Here is a 5,000-nt window from a genome sequence, read left to right as displayed (position 1 = left end):
GACTCTAAGGAGAGTCCCTCTCGCCACGGTCCTCCGTCGCTACGGGCCTGGCACCCTCTGCGGGAAAACGGCCCCGTTCAAGACGAACTTGGACAGGAGCGACCGCGACGAGAAAGCGGAACCTCCCGAACACCACATCTCCCGCCGCCTGAACAACGGCGGGATTCAGTGCTGGGCTTCTTTCCTGTTCGCTCGCCGCTACTAAGGAAATCCTAGTTAGTTTCTTTTCCTCCGCTTACTAATATGCTTAAATTCGGCGGGTGATCCTCCCTGATCTGAGGCCAACGATAAAAAAATGAGGCAGACGCGATATCCGTCAGCGTTACGACGACGCAACCGTCCCGGAGGAACGACGACGGCGTCGATGCGCTCTTCGGACGTCGAGTCCGCCTACTGTGTGTATTGCGCGAAGATCGCGACGATATTAAATCACTCACGACACATAACACGGTGCGTGCGTACACACACGCTCAACCCTCTCTATACATACACCGCCATGCGGCAAAAGTATTTCGAAGAGTCGAGCGCGCCGCTAGCGTATATGTGCGCGATATGAGATATTTCGCATATCATGCACTGTCCGCAGGCGGCACACCGCCGGTCGTTCGACAACGTTTGTGTAAACGTCGTCGCATGATCATCATCACAATCGACACGTGTGTGGTTCATCGTTGATATTTAAACGGACATTGGGACGAGGACTATTAGTCGACGTCACAATGAACCGTCATGTGCGCCCCCGTAAGGGCGCAATGTGGCATTTGTATTTTATACAGCCGGCCCTCAGACAGGAGTGGTCCTGGATGTGTCTCCACGGACCGCAATGTGCGTTCGAAATGTCGATGTTCAAATGTGTCCTGCAGTTCACACTATGACGCGCAGTTAACTGCGTTCTTCATCGACCCGCGAGCCAAGTGATCCACCGTCCAGGGTAATAGTTTTTACACCACTACCGCATGGATAATATTGTGTGTGTTAAATGTTACAAGTTACAAATGTTACATATGTATGTACATACATATATTATGTTTGTGGTATAACGATACACGACACACGATACAAGCGCGCCTACCGCAACAATGACGCTCTCGCGTGTTCTCGTTATGTGCGTTCGATTGACGAGCGCTCTCGTCGAGGTATCAACTCGTGGTAGCGGATTTGTATACCAGTCTACGTTGAAGTTACGACGAGCGCGACGCGAGATACGTTCGTCGGGTGGCGGCGCGAGATGCGCCACCCACCGTCGAACAGAGTCTCTTTTTTGAGTTTTGGGTGTTTAGGATATATAAATATTATCATCACCATCATCGTCCATCATCGTTCATCGTGTGTGTTGTGTGTGCACAACGACAACAAAAACAGCGCGACGACAACAACGACAACACGTTAATGATCCTTCCGCAGGTTCCCCTACGGAAACCTTGTTACGACTTTTACTTCCTCTAAATGATCAAGTTTGGTCAACTTCCCAGCAACGCCGACGGCCGTGAAGCCACCGCGTGTCGGTCCGAAGACCTCACTAAATCATTCAATCGGTAGTAGCGACGGGCGGTGTGTACAAAGGGCAGGGACGTAATCAACGCGAGCTTATGACTCGCGCTTACTAGGAATTCCTCGTTTATGGGGGATAATTGCAAACCCCAATCCCCAGCACGAAGGAGTTTCAGCGGGTTGCCCGGGCCTCTAGGCCAGGGAGAACATGCTGATTCCTTCAGTGTAGCGCGCGTGCGGCCCAGGACATCTAAGGGCATCACAGACCTGTTATTGCTCAATCTCGTGCGGCTCGAAGCCGCCGGTCCCTCTAAGAAGAATTTTAATACGTCGCCAGTGAGTTGCGTGACGGAGCCACGCACACCTAAATGACGACGCCTATTTAGCAGGCTAGAGTCTCGTTCGTTACCGGAATTAACCAGACAAATCGCTCCACCAACTAAGAACGGCCATGCACCACCACCCACCGAATCAAGAAAGAGCTGTTAATCTGTCAATCCTTCCGGTGTCCGGGCCTGGTGAGATTTCCCGTGTTGAGTCAAATTAAGCCGCAGGCTCCACTCCTGGTGGTGCCCTTCCGTCAATTCCTTTAAGTTTCAGCTTTGCAACCATACTCCCCCCGGAGTCCAAAATCTTTGGTTTCCCGGAAGCTGCCCGCCGAGCCATTGTAGTAACGTCGGCGGATCGCTAGATGACATATTTACGGTTAGAACTAGGGCGGTATCTAATCGCCTTCGAACCTCTAACTTTCGTTCTTGATTGATGAAAACACCTTTGGCAAATGCTTTCGCTGATGTTCGTCTTGCGACGATCCAAGAATTTCACCTCTAACGTCGCAATACGAATGCCCCCAGTTATCCCTATTAATCATTACCTCGGAGTTCTGAAAACCAACAAAATAGAACCGAGATCATATTCTATTATTCCATGCACGAAATATTCAAGCAGCATTTTGAGCCCGCTTTGAGCACTCTAATTTGTTCAAAGTAAAATTGTCGGCCCACCTCGACACTCACCGAAGAGCACCGCGATAGGATTTTGATATTGAACCGGCGTATTACCGCCGGCTCACCGACGATATGCTCCGCAGACGTGTCAGTATCACCGCGGATGCGGTGCACCGACAGCGCGGCGCACAAATGCAACTACGAGCTTTTTAACCGCAACAATTTTAGTATACGCTATTGGAGCTGGAATTACCGCGGCTGCTGGCACCAGACTTGCCCTCCAATTGTTCCTCGTTAAAATATTTAAAGTGTACTCATTCCGATTACGAGGCCTCGTAAGAGTCCCGTATCGTTATTTTTCGTCACTACCTCCCCGTGCCGGGAGTGGGTAATTTGCGCGCCTGCTGCCTTCCTTGGATGTGGTAGCCGTTTCTCAGGCTCCCTCTCCGGAATCGAACCCTGATTCCCCGTTACCCGTGACAACCATGGTAGTCGCAGAAACTACCATCGAAAGTTGATAAGGCAGACATTTGAAAGATGCGTCGCCGGTACTGGACCATGCGATCGGCAAAAGTTATCCAGATTCATCAAAATTAACGACTTCAGACGCGGGGCCCTCCGTCGATTGGTTTTGATCTAATAAAAGCACTCATCCCATCACTGGTCAGAGTTCTGATTGCATGTATTAGCTCTAGAATTACCACAGTTATCCAAGTAACTGAGTAAGATCTAAGGAACCAAAACTGATATATTGAGCCATTCGCGGTATCGCCTTAATACGGCTTGCACTGAGACATGCATGGCTTAATCTTTGAGACAAGCATATAACTACTGGCAGGATCAACCAGGGAGCTATCGAATAGAACACGCGCTCGTAGCGCGCACTCCGTCGATCCCGCGCGTCGACGATCCTAGATCACGCCGACGCGTTACGGGCGAGCTCTGTAAAACGTACACACAACACGCACATGTAAATAAATATTTATATGTAGTGTTGTGCGCACATAGAGAGTTTGGGGTCGCCGACGGGCGAACGTTTGAAACGGTTGTATCTCAAACACGTCAAACGTCCGCTGCCCGCCTGCATTTTCAGGACACACTGACGTGGCCCCAATTGGGAACGTTCGTACCGAGACGCGTTCACATTTTATTTAAAAAAACGTTTAACACAATACGGATGTGAAACAATCACGATTCCGCCCGGTGTCTATAGAGTAATGCCTCGCTAGATAGAGGTGTAAGTATAATTTTTCTCGGGACCGCTTCGATTCTATACGGACTCGTGCATACACAACGGTCCGTCGGCCCACACAGTTAAAGAGATTCATCTATCTCTCTCGTTTTATCCGAGAGAATACGAGAGACGACGAACGACGACGACGACGACGACGACGATAGTCGAGTCGTCCTGTCTGTCTGTAACGACGCGACTTTATTACATATATACATAGGTAGCAAAGTCTAGCGTCGTCTCTTTCTCGTACTCTCTATTATCGAACAAACGAGAGTGATGATAAATATTTATGATAGAGCGGACAACGAATAAGAACGCGTTGTCGCCCTAGCCTGCACAGCGGCGGCGCACGAACGAACGAACGAACGAACGAACGAACGAACGAATGCACACTCACGGACGGTACACGAACGAGAGTCGAGAGAGTGTTTTCTTATAGCAAAGATTTTATTCGTCGCGTCGAAAACACTCCGCCGCGGTCAAGCACATACATCACTCTCTACTCGTGATAATCGTACAACTACTTCGTGTGTGCACATATGTTGCTGTGTAGAGTAGAAACACACATGACAACACTAGCACACAGTCCAATTCGTAGACGATTATAACACATAACACATATATATGCACACCGTTTTTTTTTGTTTTCTTTCGGGGTGCATATATATGTGTTTTTCGTGATGATGCGCGCCCGCCGCCCGTCAACAACACAGAGTCGAGTCGCCGAAGTGAGACAACAAACGACGGAGACTGACTCTATGTTGTGAAACAGCTCTATCTCGCGCTCGCACTCGCCGCCGATCGTCGTTTGTCGTGAAACAAATGACGATCGCACCGCTGTACACATATGTCAAATCGTAGAGTCTGTGTCGTCGGGTTTGCGCGTTTCGCCGTGTGTGTGTACATAATAATATACATATGTGTGTTCGACGAGCAGGATTTTGTTTTTGTCCTGTCGATGACACAATTACCCAGACCTCCGACGCCTCACCCCTCACCCCCCCCCAGGCCAAGAGGGGAGGGGGGAGCGGGGGGGGGGGGGGGCTTAATTTGCTGAATATAGGAGGGTTTTTTCAGTAGTCGGATCGGCAGGGTATTATTACAGTGATAGCGGGTAGACGGGGAGGGAGAGGGGGAGCAAAGGGGTTCAAGGGGGCGGTGGGTGATTAAGGGGAGGGGAGGGGGGAGGGTAGAGGTAGTGCTATGGTGCGTCATTGTGTGATCGTATATTGATTGCAGGAGGGGGTGCATGCGAGCACCCCCCCCCCTCCCCGGTCTTATCACCCCCCCCCCCCCTCCCCCTCCCCCGTCGCCGTTCCCCTTCGTAC

At 50.5% G+C, this 5,000-nt stretch overlaps 3 non-coding genes across 3 annotated transcripts in view; all 3 read right to left on the bottom strand.

Annotated features, from left to right (window-relative positions):
- Window positions 1-284, bottom strand: part of LOC142986911 (large subunit ribosomal RNA) — a 3,926-nt gene extending 3,642 nt beyond the window's left edge. Inside the window, exon 1 of the ribosomal RNA XR_012960439.1 lies at window positions 1-284. This exon is cut by the window's left edge and continues 3,642 nt beyond it. This is a non-coding gene — a ribosomal RNA (large subunit ribosomal RNA).
- Window positions 285-777: 493 nt separating this feature from the next.
- On the bottom strand, window positions 778-934 carry LOC142986903 (5.8S ribosomal RNA). The gene has a single exon (XR_012960431.1). It is a non-coding gene; the product is annotated as a 5.8S ribosomal RNA (ribosomal RNA).
- A 453-nt stretch (window positions 935-1,387) lies between these two features.
- On the bottom strand, window positions 1,388-3,289 carry LOC142986950 (small subunit ribosomal RNA). Its single transcript, XR_012960475.1, has one exon. It is a non-coding gene; the product is annotated as a small subunit ribosomal RNA (ribosomal RNA).
- Window positions 3,290-5,000: the final 1,711 nt, after the last annotated feature.

This window comes from Anticarsia gemmatalis, unplaced genomic scaffold (genome assembly GCF_050436995.1).
Source record: "Anticarsia gemmatalis isolate Benzon Research Colony breed Stoneville strain unplaced genomic scaffold, ilAntGemm2 primary ctg00000049.1, whole genome shotgun sequence".
Taxonomy (NCBI): domain Eukaryota; kingdom Metazoa; phylum Arthropoda; class Insecta; order Lepidoptera; family Erebidae; genus Anticarsia; species Anticarsia gemmatalis.
The sequence above is the reverse complement of the archived record's forward strand: the minus strand, read 5'-3'. Positions and strand labels throughout refer to the sequence as shown.